This window comes from Eschscholzia californica, unplaced genomic scaffold, assembly GCF_041429995.1.
Source record: "Eschscholzia californica isolate CP2 unplaced genomic scaffold, dmEscCali1.0.p SCAF_2, whole genome shotgun sequence".
Taxonomy (NCBI): Eukaryota; Viridiplantae; Streptophyta; class Magnoliopsida; order Ranunculales; family Papaveraceae; genus Eschscholzia; species Eschscholzia californica.
Genome location: NW_028238309.1, coordinates 12485476 through 12504493, shown reverse-complemented (window position 1 = coordinate 12504493; position 19018 = coordinate 12485476). Strand labels below are relative to the sequence as shown.

Here is a 19018-nt window from a genome sequence, read left to right as displayed (position 1 = left end):
AACATATGTCAGAGAAAATTTATTTAACTTTTCATGCATTTAACTTAAATTTGTAGGAACAACAGAAAAATGAAAGTTTTAGATTTCGCTCTAACTTGATTACTTGTATGATTGTGGCAGAACAAAATAAGGAATTTTTATTGAAGACCCATGAAACTCGTCCAATTGGATATTTTAAATTTTCTAAATTTTACACTACGTTTTTCTCTATTAAGATATGTGGACTAATCCAAAGTGAAGGTTGTGGTCGTGACAACAACCATAACAAAATTCTAAGCGTTGTAGTCGTGATGACGATCACAATATAGCAGGTACGATGGTAACCGTTCTGGGAACCACGATCGTGGCTACGACCGAGTCCGTCTAGGAAATAAAAATAACTAAGTTAACAAATAAAAATCGTTAATCAGGAAAACAAAGAGAAAAAGGTGGTGAATGAATTTTTGAAATGAAAAAATTAACTATGTTTTAATCGTGGTAAGGCAAGGCAGTTGCAAAGAACATGTAGGCGCAGTTGGAAAGAACATGTAGGACTGTGAGACATCTATTTAATCTTTATCACGCGTCCTTAAAGAAAGATACTGCTAAGGTAAAAACCACCCATATGGAAATTGATAGTTCATCATATAATACCATTTTGGATATATCAGATTATTTACATCTGATTGAGGTCTGAACCGAGTCAATAATACATGGTACAGTATTAATCTAAAAATAGGCCCATTAGAGATGTTGTACCCTGATTAAGAATACTATAATTTATTCAGCGGTGGACGTGATCATCTGACAAATAATGAGCTTGATCAACTGTTATATGATGAGTTTGACTGAACCATTGAAAGAAATCATTTCCCCCAAATTTTTTTTTTCACAAATTAGTTTTTGTAAATATTGTAATATGATAGTGTTTTACTTGAAAGAATTGGTCAAAAGCCAAAATCTTGACGCTAGGAAGAAAAATTCCAAAAATAATAATGTAAAACCCCTTTCTTTTACACTTTTTTAATGTTGACAACACATATAATTATGTTGTTAACAACACAGTCATATATTTTTCCGTAATCTCCCGTTTACTGTTCCACGTTGAAAACATATATAAATATGTCGTTATAAATTATTGACAACATATATAATTGTGTTGTTATAAACTCTTGACAACATATGCAATAATGTCTTGACTTGTTATAAAATGTTGACAACGTACATAATTATGTTGTTAACAACATATCCAATGCATTAGCCAAAATATTATTTGGCCGTTAATGAGTTTGTTAAATACAAAGGATGATATGCATAATATTTTAATTTTTGCAAAAGACAAATAAAAAAATGCATTAGTTTAAATATTTTTATCAAAAGCAAAACCGAAAATGCAAACAATTTTTTTTCTTTACATGACAAATCTAAAACAGGAAATTGGGCTGGAGACCCAATTTTTTGTTTTTTTTTGTCAAAAAGACAAGTTATCTTTTTTTCCTTCTAGGCACCATGAAAAGTTTGGAAATAGGCTTGAAGGACAATTCTAAAAATCCCTTAATTTTGTATACCTGAATTGACCTTTGTATAAAGGAAAATTTTAGAAACACCCTCAGATTTTCCAAAAACCCTCACATTTTATATAATATTACTTCTTAGTTACTTATTTTGTTAGGGTTTGATTTTGCGAAGCTTTGCAAATTGGTTTGCAATCTGGTTTGCCTTGCAGAGCTTTGCAAACTGATTTGCAAACTGGTTTGCAATCTGGTTTGCCTTGCAAAGCTTTGCAAACTGATTTGCAAATTGGTTTGCAAACTGGTTTGCAAATTGGTTTGCAAACTGGTTTGCACTAGTTTGCAATCTGGTTTGCCTTGCAAACTAGTTTGCAATAAGGTCAGTTTTGTCTTTTCCCTATATTAGATAATTTACAAAAATGCCACAGGGAGCTGAAGCCCATAAAAAATTGTCCAATCCTTTTTAACCAAAGGCCAAAATTTTTAGGGAATTTTGGCCAAATTTCCCAATCTAAAAATGCTTTAGCCAAGATGATAGTTTCTGTCCGTGTTTGTCAAATGCAAAAGACAAAATGCGAAAATAAATTTTGAGCAAAAACGAATTTGTTCGGAAATTTACAAAGTTGTTGAGAGTAAACTAAGATTTGTTCAGAAAATTTCAAAAATGTTTTTCACGTTGATTTCAGGAGTAAATTGTACTTTCACAAAATAGATTTTTTTTCCAAATATTATTCATATATGGCCCTGATTTCATATTATACCCCAAATTTTGGATTTTTAAATTATCCACCTTGTTTTACTTGATCGTACATGTATATAATGTTTATATGTATAAATTATACATAAGAGTTTTATCAAACTTTGTCTATAAATATCTTATATTTTCTTATTCTACATGTTAGGGTATGGATTCTTCAAGTACATTATCAAAAGATAATGAATATATATATCTAGCAGACAGTGGATTTACTAATTACATTTTTCAAGTAAGCAGTATTTTTTTACTTTAAAACTGATTAGGGCTTATTGTTAGGAAAAATAACCTAATTAACTTGTTCAGGAATATGAAGATAAACGATGTGAAAGTAAAAGTAGAGACACCAAGATTATTTAACGTGGCAAAAAACCCCTCCAAACTAGAAGGTAAAAAACCACGGGACCTAGTCCAGAAATCTTCCACTATAATTAAATAATGGATTACACAATTCTTCAAGATGTGTAGAAACACTCTTGGACAACTCTTCACCAAACCTATGGTGGATAAACTGAACAAAGAAACAAAGAAATAAAATCTCTTACTCCTTAGGATTTGAACAAATCCTAGATTCCTAAAGGTTGAAGAAGATAACCACAAACTAAATTGCTTCACAAGATTAATAATCTTCTTTTCTTCAAACCAATATTCTGCTCTTTCAATCTCTCTTGAAAGAACCACTTCAGAAATCTCTCTTTCTCTGACTTCTCTTTGTTCTGGAAGTTGTTGTGTATAATCTCTTCCCTTTCATTCCCTTTTATAATGATAAATAGGGAGGTTTACCAAAAGAAATAGGAATTCCTTTTTAGGCTTGAAAAAATAGAAACTTCTATTTTTTCCCCAAACAAGGAATAAGGGAAATCCTATTCCAACTAGGAGTCCTTTTATTATAAGGAGGGACCCCAACAAACTCCCCTCCCGACTTATGAAGAGGGACCTACCATCCCCAAACCTGCAACACTGCTACATAGCTCATGTTTGCCTTTGGGTAATGGTTTTGTCATCATATCTGAACCATTGTCGTCAGTATGGATTTTCTCGATCTTCAACACCTTGTCTTCAAGAACATCTTGGATCCATTGGTATCTCACATTTATATGCTTGGACTTTGAATGGAAACTAGAATTCTTACTGAGGTGGATGGCACTTTGACTGTCGCAATGAATAACATAATTATCTTGTTTCATACCAAGTTCTTCTAACAGTCTCTTCATCCATAACATCTCCTTGCAACATTCTGTAATGGCAATATATTCTGCCTCTGTAGTAGATAAAGCTACACACTTTTGTAATTTAGATTGCCATGACACTGCTCCCCCTGAAAATGTAAATAAGTAGCCTGATGTAGACCTTTTAGAGTCTACATCTCCTGCCATGTCTGCATCTGTGTAACCAACTAATACTGGCTTATCATTACCAAAACATATACGAGCTTTAGACGTACCTCTAAGATACTTCAGAATCCATTTCACTACTAACCAATGCTCTTTGCCTGGATTAGCAAGAAATCTGCTTACTACTCCAACTGCAAATGCAATGTCCGGTCTTGTACACACCATTGCATACATCAAGCTTCCTACAGCTGAAGCATAAGGAATTTTCTCCATTTCTTCTTTCTCACTTCTAGTTGATGGACACTGATCACGAGTCAACTTGAAGTGACTGGCTAATGGACAACTCACTGGTTTTGTCTTGTCCATATTGAACCTTTCTAGAACCTTCTCAATGTATCTTTCTTGTGATAGCCAAAGTTTTCCAGCTTTCCTATCACGAGAGATATGCATGCCAAGAATTTGTTTTGCTGGACCCAAGTCTTTCATATCGAAATACTTGTTTAGTTCCTTCTTTAACCTGCTAATTTTATTAGCATCCTGACCAACAATCAACATATCATCAACATAGAGTAGAAGTATAATCAAATCTCCATCAGGAAATTTATGAACGAAAACACAATGATCTGAAGCCGTCCTGTGATACCCTTGATCCTTCATGAATGATTCAAACTTTTTGTACCACTGTCTTGGTGTTTGTTTCAGCCCATATAAACTCTTCTCTAACTTACAAACCAAGTGTTCCTTACCTTTAACTTCAAACCCTGTTGGTTGTTCCATATATACATCTTCCTCCAAGTCACCATGAAGGAAAGCGGTCTTGACATCTAGTTGTTCAATTTCTAGGTTCATACTTGCAGCCAATCCCAAAACTAACCGTATAGAGGACATCTTCACCACCGGAGAGAAAATCTCATCAAAATCAATACCCTTCTTCTGCCCAAATCCTTTCACCACTAGGCGTGCCTTATACCGTGGTTGTGAATTTCTTTCTTCGGTCTTGATTTTGAAAACCCACTTATTTTTAAGAATTTTCTTATTCTTAGGTTTTTCAACCAACTTAAAAGTGTTGTTCTTATGCAATGATTCAATCTCATCTTGCATAGCTTTCAACCACTCCTTCTTGTGTTCATCATCTAGGGCTTCTTCATAACACTGTGGTTCTCCACTATCTGTAACCATCACATACTCGTGTGGAGGATACTTGGTAGATGGTGCTCTATCTCTAGTCGATCTTCTCAATTCAGCTGGTGGTTCATGTTGAACTTCCATTCCTTGCTCAACATCATCACCCATAGGAACATCTTCATGAGCTTCATCTTCATGATTTTGTTCTTCACTTGCATTATCATGCATAACCTTAGAAGAGATATGTGGATCTAGATCAATGAGATCATTACTATGATTCTCATGCTTCTCAACTTTCCCGAAGTCCTCAATAGTTTGATTTTCAAGAAAGACCACATCTCTACTTCTAATAATCTTTTTATCGACTGGATCCCATAACCTGTACCCGAATTTCTCATCTGCATATCCTAAAAAGATGCATTGCTTGGCTTTATCATCAAGCTTTGCTCTTTGATCTTTAGGTATATGCACAAAAGCCCTGCAACCAAACACCCTTAGGTGTCCATAACTGACTTCTTTCCCAGCCCACACTCTCTCAGCTACATCTCCATCTAATGGTGCTGAAGGTGATAAATTGATCAGATAACATGCAGTACGCATTGCTTCACCCCAGAAGCTTTTAGGCAGCTTTGCTTCTGAGAGCATACATCTGATCCTCTCCACAATAGTGCGATTCATGCGTTCTGCTACACCATTTTGTTGTGGAGTTTTGGGAACTGTCTGTTCATGTCGAATACCATGGGTTTTGCAATACTCTTCAAACGACCCGATGTATTCTCCTCCATTGTCAGTGCGAATGCACTTCAATGATTTTCCTGTCTCCCGTTCTACTATGTTGTGGAAATTCTTGAAAACTGCAAGTACCTGATCTTTGGTCTTTATGGCATATGCCCAAACTTTCCTGGAAGCATCATCTATAAAAGTAACGAAATACAAAGCACCACCAAGTGTTTTGACCTTTAAAGGTCCACAAACGTCAGAATAAACAAGCTCCAAAACACTGGATTTTCTTTCAGATGCATTCCTTTGAAAAGAAACTCTATGTTGCTTTCCTACTAAACAATGCGAACAAGTGTTTAAATTTATACCTTTTACGTTCGGTAAGTCTTGTCGTTTAGCAAGGATTTGAAGTCCTTTCTCGCTCATGTGCCCGAGTCTTCTATGCCAAAGATCAGTGGAAGAATCTTTTTCAACTGCATTCAATTCTCCTTTACACAGTTTTACTTGAGTCCTGTATAAAGTACAACACTTCTTCCCTCTTGCTATCATCATTGACCCTTTTGTGAGCTTCCACTTTCCATCACCAAAGTGACTGTGGTACCCTTCATCATCTAATACTCCGGTAGAGATTAGGTTATATCGAAGATCTGGTATATGCCTCACATTCTTAAGAATCAATGTACTCCCTGTGCTCGTCTCGATTTTCACTTCTCCAATTCCTATGATTTTTGAGAAACCTAAGTTTCCCATCCTGACTTTGCCAAGGTCACCAGTTCTGTAAGAGTTAAAGAAATCCTTACATGGAATAGCATGATACGAAGCACCTGAGTCAACCAACCATGTTGTTTCTGGTTCTGACTCAGTCATACTTAAGCAAGTGTCTCCACAACCTGAGAGTAAGATAATGTCATCACTTGAGGCAACTGCCGCAACATTATCTTGTTTTTCATCATCCTTTTTATTTTCCTTCTTTGGTTTCCTGCAATCACTCTTGTAATGACCCATTTTTCCACAACCAAAACATCTAACTTCTTTCTTTGGTTTTGATCTCCCCCTTGACTTATCACGGTTATGAGGTTTTCTACTTTTACCTCTCCCCCGTCTTTCTGTAACAAGTGCCTCTGAATGAGACTCGTCTGACGATGATTTCCTTCTTGTTTCTTCATTCAACAAACTACCTGTTACGTGATTCATACGCATTATGCCATCAGGAGCAGAATTGCTAAGAGACACCACCAATGTCTCCCAACTATCTGGTAAAGAATTTAGAAGAAGTAAGGCCTGCAACTCATCATCCAAAACTAACTTCATTGCAGAAAGCTGGTTTACTAGACTTTTCATCTCATTCAAGTGTTGAGCAATTGAGGTTCCTTCTTTATATTGTAATTTTCCTAGCTTTCTGAACAAGTAAGCCTTTTTGGCAGCTGTCTTCTGATCATACAATTCTTCTAATTTCCTCCATAGACTATAAGCGGAAGTCTCCGTCGATACATGATGAAAAACACTGGGTTCTACCCATTGTCGAATAAATCCAACAACCTTGCGATCTAATACCTTCCAGTCTTCTTCATCTATCTTCATCGGTTTTGTACCGTGATTTTCAATGGGTGCAGCTAGGTCTTTGCAGTATAACAAATCTTCTATTTTTGCTTTCCACATCAAGTAGTTTTCTCCATCTAAACTAATCATTCGATTAGTATTCACTTCTATATTTCTGAACAATAAATCCAACCTTAGCTCTGGTACCACTTGTTAGGAAAAATAACCTAATTAACTTGTTCAGGAATATGAAGATAAACGATGTGAAAGTAAAAGTAGAGACACCAAGATTATTTAACGTGGCAAAAAACCCCTCCAAACTAGAAGGTAAAAAACCACGGGACCTAGTCCAGAAATCTTCCACTATAATTAAATAATGGATTACACAATTCTTCAAGATGTGTAGAAACACTCTTGGACAACTCTTCACCAAACCTATGGTGGATAAACTGAACAAAGAAACAAAGAAATAAAATCTCTTACTCCTTAGGATTTGAACAAATCCTAGATTCCTAAAGGTTGAAGAAGATAACCACAAACTAAATTGCTTCACAAGATTAATAATCTTCTTTTCTTCAAACCAATATTCTGCTCTTTCAATCTCTCTTGAAAGAACCACTTCAGAAATCTCTCTTTCTCTGACTTCTCTTTGTTCTGGAAGTTGTTGTGTATAATCTCTTCCCTTTCATTCCCTTTTATAATGATAAATAGGGAGGTTTACCAAAAGAAATAGGAATTCCTTTTTAGGCTTGAAAAAATAGAAACTTCTATTTTTTCCCCAAACAAGGAATAAGGGAAATCCTATTCCAACTAGGAGTCCTTTTATTATAAGGAGGGACCCCAACATTATTGACCCAAATATTCGTCATCTTTAACCGATCAAGAAGCCAACCGATTGACTTATACAACACATGTCAAAACTCTGAAAACTCAAGATGACTATACTGCCCCTCCACTTAAACCCAAGATGGTTATATTCTATTTTTTTTTTGTTATTCTCTTTTTTGAGAGAATTCGACTACGATCGCCCGACAACAAATAAGCTTAAAGTCCGACAATTATTACATTATTAATATCTTAAATTACATAGGATAAATCTTGATGGCAACTGCTTCCACCGAGACTCGATTTCACGACTTCATTGATTTAAGAGGGGTGTCCTGCCGTTACACCAAAGGGTGGTAAGGGTGGTAGACTGTTTTTCTTTTGTTGAAACTTAATTTATTTATTTATTTAAGCATGTATGTTCCATGTGAGAAGTATGTCATCAAATGTACTTCCCCAAAATATTTAAAAAACAAAAATAAAAATTGTACTTGGCCAACAACCTATGACAACACTCCACTATCATCCCCCCAAAAGGTCCTTAATCCCTTACTTTAGTTGTACAATCTGACGATACCATTTGATTTCATGTAGGAAAATGGAAACGGGTTTGCACAAACCTCAACTATAAATAATTTTAGAAACTGGAAGTTTCAAAAGAAAAGTTATCTTAAAAAAGAAGTATAACCAAACTAAAATGAGATAAATGGAAAACCTCTCATCCCCTATTGATATGTTTTCTTATAGTATACTAAAAAAAACCATAAATAATTTTAGAAATTGGAAGTTTCAAAAGAAAAATTATCTGTTTTTTTTTTTTTTTTGAGAAATTAACTACGATTTACGTTAGTTGTTACAAGACATTGATACATCGTGAAGATGTGATGAGCACTATTACCGCCTATCTAAACCATAATGAAAGAGGCCTAAAACCCAACAACATGAAAGAGGCCTAAAGCCCGACAACATGAAAGAGGCATAAAGCTCGACAAATATATTACATTATTTATTTTATATATTACCTATATTATAAGGGATGAATCTTGATGACAAACTGTTTCCACGAAGATTCGATCTCACGACCTCATGAGCTTAAGAAGGGTGTCCAACCGGTGAACCAAAGAGTGGTGGACGAAAGAAATGTTATCTTAAAAAAGAAATATAACAAAACTAAAATGAGATAAATGGAAAACCGCTCATCCCTTAAGTTTGTGGCCATCCAACTCAAAACCAATTGGCAATGAGTGGAGAGGACCTATACTTTATATTCTTGGTTGCTATATGTGAAGCTATTCTTACACGCCCCCTCACGTGTGCGCGTTCTTTGAGCCTAACACGTGTTTTTTTTCTTTACGGGTGACGTGGAGCATGTGTGGCTTGTAAGCCTATCACGTGTGGGCCTAGCTCTGATACCATGTTAAGTTTGTGGCCATCCAACTCAAAATCAATTGGCAATGAGTGGAGAGGACCTATACTTTATATTCTTGGTTGCTAGTTACCCATTCTCCCATGTGGAACTATTCTTACACGTGCCCTAAGACACGAAAAGTTGTGTCAATAAAATGTGACGAAATTTTAACCCAGTGCTTCCATATTTATTATTGTTATATTCTCGCTATCCTAATTTTTTTTGGTATTCTATTTGTTGTTTTCATTTCTTTAAATTAATTATTTTATTGAGAGAGATATATACCCTTTTGTTTTATTATATAGATATAATATAATTTTACCTTGTAGACTTGTAGTATATGTATAAATATGTATGATACGGGTACTACTAGATTTAATGTGTTTTTTTAATAGTTCAGCGTGTGCCTCGAACCCTTGACCTCTTGGCGGAAGATTATACCTCTTACCACTCCAACCAAGGGTTGTTGACACTAGATTTAATGTGTTCCTTTACATGCAGTTACAACAAAGACAATTCAAACATCACTAAGGGTCCGTTTGATACGTGTGAAAATAAATGATGTGAAAATCATTTTTTTATGATGGAAAAAGAAACCCTGTTTTTTTTTTTTTACAGAGAGTCAAATTTTAGTATTTGGTACATCATTAGAAAATATGAGAGGGAACATCTAAAAGAACTCAATAATATTACTGTATACACCCTCCTTTTACAAATAAAAGGGCGTCGTACACAGTAGTGTCGAGTGCCTTTATAAATCCCAAATAAATCCCCACCTCAAGAACGACCTACATTTTCTCCCACCCTCACCCATATTCAATTAGGGTTTAGGTTACATTATGCAATTAGGGTTCTAGGTTTCTTCTTTCTTCAATTTATCCCAAAACTAATTTGATTTCTACGATGAAACCGATGCTTCAATCGATCTCAAAAGCGACCAGGTCTGTTACCGCCTCTAGAAGTTCCCTAAAAGTACTTGTCGTGTTCTTCGCATGCTTAAATCTCATGTGGGTTCGAATCCAACTTCTATTTCTTCGCCAAATCATAAATTTCCCAATTGATGCACACTTCTATTTGTTGATGTGTTATGATATAGTTGTATTGAAGTCCATAAAATTCCAGTCAAGGTTTTAAGAACTTTGACTTTGATTTGCTCCAACTAGGGTTACAGGAAGAACAAAATCAACTTCTTAAGTTTTAATTTTTAGATTTAGTAATATGCTAATGAAATCTAAAGAGATTTAGTGAAGGGGAGTGAGTTAGTTTAGAGAGAGAGAGAGTCTGAAAGTGAAAGAGGTATAGAGAGAGAGACAGCGAGGAAAGAGAGCGCGTTAATTATTCGAGAAAAGGTTAGGAAATCGGTTTTCATATGTGGGAGTTGGAAAATGTTTTAGTAGATATTCCTACGTTTGTTTCCCACGAGAAAGTCATTTTCACACTCTTCTGACGAACCAAACAACAGAAAATAGGTTTCCTACGAAAACGACTTTCTCAGCTCTATTTTCCCATGTATCAAACGGATCCCAAGGATAAGTTAAGTAGTTAAGATAAAAAATTGTCAAAAAAACTACTGTATTATTAGCAATCAAATAAGGTAGTCTTGCAAGAATAACTTTTTTGCTATCGTTAAAGCAAACATAATTTTTAAAATTTTACATTATCAGGCGGTATGGTCATTTTTGCATACTTATTACTTATATGGTCTTTATCTCTCGACACTAATAAGAGGTGTCAATAGACGTCCATCGCCAACTGCCCTTTAAAACAAATTCTTATTCTTATTCTTTTGAAGAGGTGGGCATGGTGGTCAGAGGAGAGAAGAGAGTAATAATGACGGTGGTCAGGGGTGGTCGTGGTGGGAGGAGACGAGGAATAAGAAGAAGATCTAGAACTTTTTTAAAAGGACCACCAGCGATCTTTGTCAGCCTAACGAGAAAAAGTGGTGGTAGGATCTTTTTTTTTTGAAGGTGGCGGTAGGATCTTGAGAGGAATAAAAGAAAACAAAATTTTGTACAGGATAAGCATTCTTGTATCCTCAAAACGACCGCTTTTTCACTTATGTTCACATATAAAGCAACTCTAGTTAACCTCTATCAAATATTCTACTTGGTGCTGGAGCACTAACTTGTTATTTTTCCCAATTCACCCTTTGAATGTTTAGCTTTTAACCCCAAAAGCATCACTTTGTAGGGATATGTGATGTGAATTGGAAGTTGTTCTTTCATAGAATTGAAGAAACGTGTTTTAGCATTTCTTTTGAAGTCTTGAACACCCATCTTTTACTAGAAAGTGTAAAAAGTCGATTTCCCTTTCCACACTATTGAAATCTTTTCTAAGTAGTAACACGTTTTTTTATTATCATATGTGTGGATTGGAGTCCCAAATAGACTACTCAGTCGAGATGAGTTATTAAAACCTACACTCCTTGGGCATTGTCGTTATCTTATTCCTAGAAAGACGCATAAACCGACCTAATTTTGTGTTTGTTATAACTCACAAATACAAAAATTTGTAGTTTTACTATATATATTATCTAGTGGAACAGATAATTAGTCCTTAACCGCTAAGATATCTAGTGAATCTTCAAATTAGTCAATAGGAAAATGATAGAGTGCCCAGTTAGAATGCCCACTAAAATGTCTAAATTTTCTCATTTAGAAATAAAAGTGATCCCCACCGTAGTCAAATTTTGAAAAAATCTTGTCTTTTAGTGAATCCACGTCAGCTGGGCATTTTAGTGGGCACCGAGCTGGGCACTCTAGCATCTTCCTTAACTAAAATTCTGTAATTTTAATTTATGAGTAGTCTTTTTTTTTAGAACCGATTACATTGTCGTTACAATTGGCATTGAATACATCAAAGATGTGATAAGCTTGCTACCCGCCCACTCAAACCTTAACATGACCTGGCCTATAGCCCAACTAGATAATGACCTAAAGCCCAACTACACCACATTATTTATACCCTAATAATTTCAAGTCAAATAACCAAATATTCCACCTTCTCCGGTGATTCGAAACTGGGACTTCCAGGGATTTCTGGAGCATATGTCAACACCTTGGAATCACTTGGGCTACCAACTGTTGACAATTTATTAATAGTCACATGATCACTCTTTTTGGTCTTAGTATAAACAACAAAAATAAAATTTTGAAGTTTCAGTTAATCGGTAACAAGTGAAGGCTCTGCGATTCTGCTTCTTATAAAGTTTTAAAACATACAAAATTGTTATAGATACTAAAATGTGTGTGTATAAATTCAACTCGTCATTAACATTCTCATCCTGTAAATGAGTCTTTGCTCTAGTAGTTTGCAGTCTCTCTCAAGTCTTTGCCCTTGTGGAAAATCTAAAGAACAACTGTATAACATATTATAACAACCTAATGCAAACATAACAGTATAACACAGTATATAGAACCTAATACAAAAGGCTTATAATTAAAAATTGTTATTTCTCTGGTATTATGAAAAAATCAAGAATCTGGTCTTCCCATTTTTATTAAAAACAGAGATACACTTTAGAGTGTCTTTCTGAAATAAATTCAGAGATAACTTTAACTCTAAAAAAAATATTACTATTTTTTTTAAACGGATTAAAAAGAAAAACTAATATATTTTTAAAACAGAAATTGATTAGAAGGTTAGAGAGAGAAAATCGAGTCGCGTTGTCTCCTTCCTTAAGACAGTGAACACCCTGGTATTAAAACTAAAACCAGTCAGATGTTTGTCTCCCAGGATACAACGGTTATACCTTTCAGGATGACGACTAAGAGTACTTCGTATTTTCTGAAAGCGTGCGAACTTCAAACAAGCAGTAAGAACCAAATGCAAGTGACTACTTAAACTCTAAATGCTCTTAACTTTGAATGCTAAAATTTTTGTGTTTTGTTTGCTGGATTCTGTTCGGATCAAATCTATGACCGTAAAATCATAGGCTCCAATCGCTCCTCGCGAAGTGCAAATTGCGTGCGGGCGCCTCTAAAGCGCCTTAAACGTCCATTCGCCCACGCCGCGCATGCGCGTGCGTGGTGCAAACCATGCGAAACACCTTTTCATTTCAACCAACATACCATAACTATATGGAAGATTCTATATAAGGAAATAAAAGTTTTCCTCCATCATAAATGTGGTACTAACTCAAAATCCCGGTTTAAAGTTAATGGTACCCATACCAAACTAATTTTGTAATAACTCACTCATACGGAATCGGATTTGGACAAAATTTGAGTCTAAATTTAAGAGCTCGACGAGACGAATCCAAAGAGACATCTTGCTGAAGATTCTGATGAATATAAGTATATAAAATTAAGGAAAAACTGTTCCAGCTGCTTTTGAGCTAGGTATCGATTCCAACAAAAGTTACATTTTCATGCTTAAACAAAACAAAATTCAAAGAAGATCCGGAAAAATTCAAACAAACAATGTGTGAGAGAGAAGGAGAGAGACAAAATCAACATTAAAGACATAGAGAATCAGAATGGGAGAGAGATAGAGAGAGAAAGAGATGAAGATTAGGGTAAAAATCAAAATAGTCGATTTTTAAATTCAAAATGAATATCCCACATTGATCCAATCTAGTTGACCAAAATTTTTATGTTCCACATATTTTTCTTTATGCCTCAAAGCCACATTCTACACAATATAGTATTTCATATAAAGTGAATATCTTGTATTCCCTCCGTCTAAATTTTTTGAATCCATCATTTTTTGACTTGTGCTAAAATATAAATAAAGTAAACGTAGGATTGACTTTCATGTTCCTAGGATGGTCTTAAGTGTCTTTGTATAGCCTTTATAACCGAAGATGTATTTAATGATGGTAATTATCAGACTTATTTTGTTCATTTATTATTCATGAAGTATCCATACTCTATTGAATGACTGAGTGACTCTTGGTACATATAAAAAAAATAGACAAAAGAATAAAAATGAATATATATTTATTCATGATGAATTCCTTTTAAGAATTCATTTTTAAATAGTGATAGAGGAACTGTATTCCTTACTTTCTGTTGAATTGGTACTGTAATGCTACTCGGTTATCTTGAGTTTTAATATATATGTCGCTTAACAAAAAAAAAATATAATGCTAGAGAATTCTTGCTCTAAGGTATATACAGAGGGGAAAAATGAAGTGACACTTGTAAGGTAATTTGCACATTTTCTTTTGGTGTGGTAAATTTTTTTTGGGTTATTTCCCAAATAGCCCCAACTTTGTGACAAACTTCCTGCTTATCCTCTTACTTTATAAAAAATACTCAGATGACCCCCTTTTTAGTTACCGTTATAATTCTGTTAACTAGTCACCACCTTCTCTCCTCCATCTCATCAGCTCTACCTGATCTACTTAACCTTATTCTCTGACAAGTTGATGAAAATGAGGTCATCGGCGACGACCACCTTACAAATTCTTTATCAGAAGACGAAGAGGAAGAAGATGAAGATGATGATGTGAGTTTTGATGATTAATCTTCCATTAAATTCAACATTCCTTTTAATTTTCTATCACTTAATCTTGATTTAACTAATCTGATTAAATCTTCAAGTGGACCACCACGATTAATATAAGCCATTAGATCACCAGCTGAAAGTGTTGTAGTTGTTGATGAAACAGTTTCTTCACAACTTGTTAAAGTAAATGGGGAAATTTCACCAATCAATTTTCCTTCTTGATCTACTACAACAACTGAAGTTTGTTGAATTAGGGCTTGTGAAATTGATACAATGGCTAATGAAGCTGGTTCATAATACTCAATTGCTAGTACTTCAGTTTGAATTATTCCTAGGGTTTCAATTGACAAAGCTGGAATTGGTGAAACATAACTTATGAAATTGAAAAGAAATCAGATTATATCTTCTTGATTTAACCAACAAAATGAAGACTTTTGAAGTTAATTAACTAAAAAACAAAAAGGAAAAATGAAATTATATCAATTCATTAGTGAAAATGAAGAAATCTTCCATGGCTTTGAACGATGGATTGAGGTCCGACATGAAATTGATTCAATCTTTTAAAGCTGCTATCTCAAAATCAGGTCAATTTCTTTCTAGGTCACAAACCATTTTAGGGTTTCCGTTTTCTTATCTCTCTAGATCTGTTTGTATTTGTTATACCCTTTTTTTTCTTGCATCGATTTGATAACATTTTATTTATCATGACAAAAAAGTTTTCGTTGTTGAACGGAGATGGATTTGTTTGTACTGAAATGTGAAAAATGAAGAAATCTGAACCTTGAAGTTGGATCAATATGACGAATAAGTCCCGAATCATTTGGCAACAAAACTGAAACTGAAGATTTAAATGCTAAAGAAGTAGAAGAGAGATTTTCTTATTCAGAAAGATAACAAATCTTCAAGGTCTGTTCATAGACCTCCTCTCTCTCGAGGTCTGTTCATAGACCTCCTCTCTCTCGATCTGTTTAGAGAGAGGAATTTTTTAATTTTTTTTTTGTTTATGTTTGAAGGTCGTCGGCCGAAAAAGTGACCGGCCGACGACCTTCGCCTGTGAAGGTGATTAGGTGGCGATAAAATGAGGTGACAAAGAGAGGTGATAAGATGGAGGAGAGAAGGTGGTGACTAGTTAACGTAGTTATAACGGTAATTGGAAAGGGAGGCCATCCAGGTATTTTTGATAAAGTAGAGGGCTAGGTAGAAAGCTCGTTACAAAGATTGGGGGCTATTTGAAAAATAATCAATTTTTCTATATACTAGGGTATATCACGTGCCCTAGGGCATGGACACTTGACAGAGAGATTTTAATTAGTTATTATTTTATTGAGAAGGATTTTTATTAGTTATTATTTTTTTGTTTATTTTCTCTTAAATTAGTTATTATTTTATTGAGAGGGAGAGATTTTTATTTATTTTTTTAACCCTTGAAATTTCTTTTTTTTCTTTTTTTTCTTACATTAGAATTTTTATTTCTAAGAAGGAAAGGATTATTGTTTTTTAAATAGGCAACTTTATTTCTACGAAGGACTATATTTTAAATTTTGAGAAGGGCTTATAGACAATATCCTTTATTAAAAAAAGATGTTTTTTTTTTGAAACCAAGCGAACCATATTCATTCATACGTGGTTGAATCACAATTGTTACATGGATGATCATAATTATTTCTCTCTTCAAACATCATGAGAGTTGCATACATTTAAATGCAAAGTGCCTCGTAATGAGAAAGAAAGACACGACTTAAGAAAATGACCCTAAAGGTCGAAAATGACAGGATCCTATAGATCAAGGATGAAAAGACCCTAGAGGTCACCAAAATAACTGAAAAGACAAATATTGACATCTTTCTCTCTTTCTTTCTCTTGTTACTTTTCTTGCCTTCGATTTCATTTTGATAGTACTTGGACTAATCTAATTCCATTTTGATAGTAATTGGGTTGCCTGTTTGTTGATGGAAGACTAGGGGTTATATGAGTGAGTTAAAACAACTTTTTGACTTTGTGTTGTTTAATAGATTAGTAGTGAAGGTATAAAGAAGGGAGAAAGAGATGATGCAAACTTAATAAAGGGAAGAGAAGGCATTGATGGAAGGTACAAACACTGCTTTGTAAAAGAGGGGGAATTTAAACCTGAGTTCACAAATAAATCACGGGTATTTGGTTACTGGAACCAACACAGTTAATGAAGATCTATTAAATCACTGAATTCCCAATCATTTTCGTCCAGAATTCCCAAAATAATTTCTCCCAAATTGAATTCAAAACTAATTTGGTCTAAATTAATCACTTAATTCCCGGCCTCCGCTATGCCTTCTTGAAGTTCTATTAAATACTGAAATCGATCAACTTCTTCTTGTAGTTACACGTTCTGAATTTAAATTTGAATTAGAAGATGAAGATGATTAATTCCTTCTAAAGTAGAAGAACCCCCCAAAAATATCAAACTTTAATTAAGGCCGCGGCTTTGGGGAATAAAGAAAATTCTCCGGGGAATAAATTCTCGAGGGAATTCAGATTTTTTTTAAAAATTCTCCGAGGAATAAATTTTTATGGGGAATACAAAATACATTTTTTTGAAAGTTCTCCTCCATCTCATCTGTTCTCTCTGCCACTTCATCTTCTCGCCACCTCATCATCTTTTCCGGCGAAGGTCGCCGGCCGGAAAATTTCCCGGCCGACGACCTTCAAATTTTTTTTTTTTCCTCTCTTCCTCTCTCTCTCTAACACTCCGGCGAAGGGAGACCTGGAAGGTCTGTCCACGAACAGACCAAATCTGTTCGTGGACAGACCTTGGAGGTCTGTTCATGGACAGACCGGACCTCCGGCAAAGGTCTCCCTTCGCCGGAGTGTTAGAGAGAGAGAGAGGAAGAGACATGATGAGGTGGTAGAGAGGTGATGAGTTATAACATTTTCTAAAATTAGAAGCCCCTTAGCAATAAAAAAGAAACATAAAAGTCAATCTTATTTGACTAGTTTTAAGAAAAGTCTTTATTCCCCGGAGAATTTTCTTTGTTCTCCAAAGTCGCGACCTTAATTAAACCTATCTACAGGATGAAGGATTTAGCATCATGAAGCAGAAAATAAGAAACTCACGATCATCGTTTTCCCTTCTGTTTTATATAATAGATTTTCTACCCTCTTTTCCCCACTAAAGGAAACCGATTCTCGTATGAAAATTGATTTCCTCACTTCATTTTCAAACAACACCCTGAACCAAAATCTGGTAATATTATCATCATGAGGTGGTGGTGGCCCAACTTGGCCTCGGTGGCCCACCATGTGTCGGCCTGTGGATATCGACAGCACTAGTCTATTATTTTAAATGTTAATAATAATATAGTAAGTGATGTACTTGATTACAAGACATTATTTAATAATTTATGAAGCACGGGTGTGGGTCCCGCAGTCCTCGTTTCAGGCAGCATTACGTGGACATTTGGGACCCACTTAGCTTGACTAACGTGACACTTCTGCTGTTGGAAGTGGTCGCTTACTTGTGCAATTGTACGGTTAGATTGATAGTTTTATCATCAGCCGTCATCAATTTGCCCCACACGGCCACACGATTTTCAGTTAAATTTCGGTGGTTCAATATAAATTCTACACGAAATGCAAAAAATATACAAATTCTACCCAACCATTCTATCTAAATTCATATCCTTAAGTCCATCACCCTTTGGTACAGTGGTTGACCCATCTTAACTCATCTTAACTTATAAGATCGTGAAATCGAGTCTTGGTGGAAACAGTTTGTTGCTGAAATTTATCTTATGTAATTATAGTTTAGACCTCTTTCATGTTATCATGAAATTTATCATGTAGTTATAATTTAAATTAGGCGTTTATGGTGTTCGTCACATATTCATGATGTAGTAATGTCTTGTAACGACAAACATAGATCGTATTCGGCTCCTCAAAAAAGAATAATTATATTGGCAGACTGTAGGCCTGTTTTTCTTAAGTTCAAAAGTTGCAGGTGAGTTGGCTTATTACATCTTTTTTTAACCTAACTCTTATACATTTCGAGCCCAATATCTAGTATTAGATCTTACCTCCATATTCTTTTTTCATTGTTTAATGACTTTGGCACGCATAAGTCATTAGAGGCTGTACAAATAAAATGTCAATACATACATTTCAATAATTAATCCAACAATTAGTGCACATAACAACCCATTGTGGATGGTTACAACAAACTAACCATCATACTTTCATTACTTTGGGCCAATAACACTTCTTGCAAAAGTTGTTGTCCTTGGACACATATTTCCCTACGACTCACACTTTTCTATCATGTCCAACTTCAAATTTTCAAAATATATAGGATATTATATCTTTAATGACTAACGAAGAAACTTTGACTTAATTAGGTACA

At 34.8% G+C, this 19018-nt stretch overlaps 1 pseudogene; it reads right to left on the bottom strand.

Annotated features, from left to right (window-relative positions):
* Window positions 1–14660: 14660 nt before the first annotated feature.
* LOC147556290 (CBS domain-containing protein CBSX5 pseudogene) lies at window positions 14661–18701 on the bottom strand (annotated as a pseudogene).
* Between the last annotated feature and the right edge of the window lie 317 nt (window positions 18702–19018).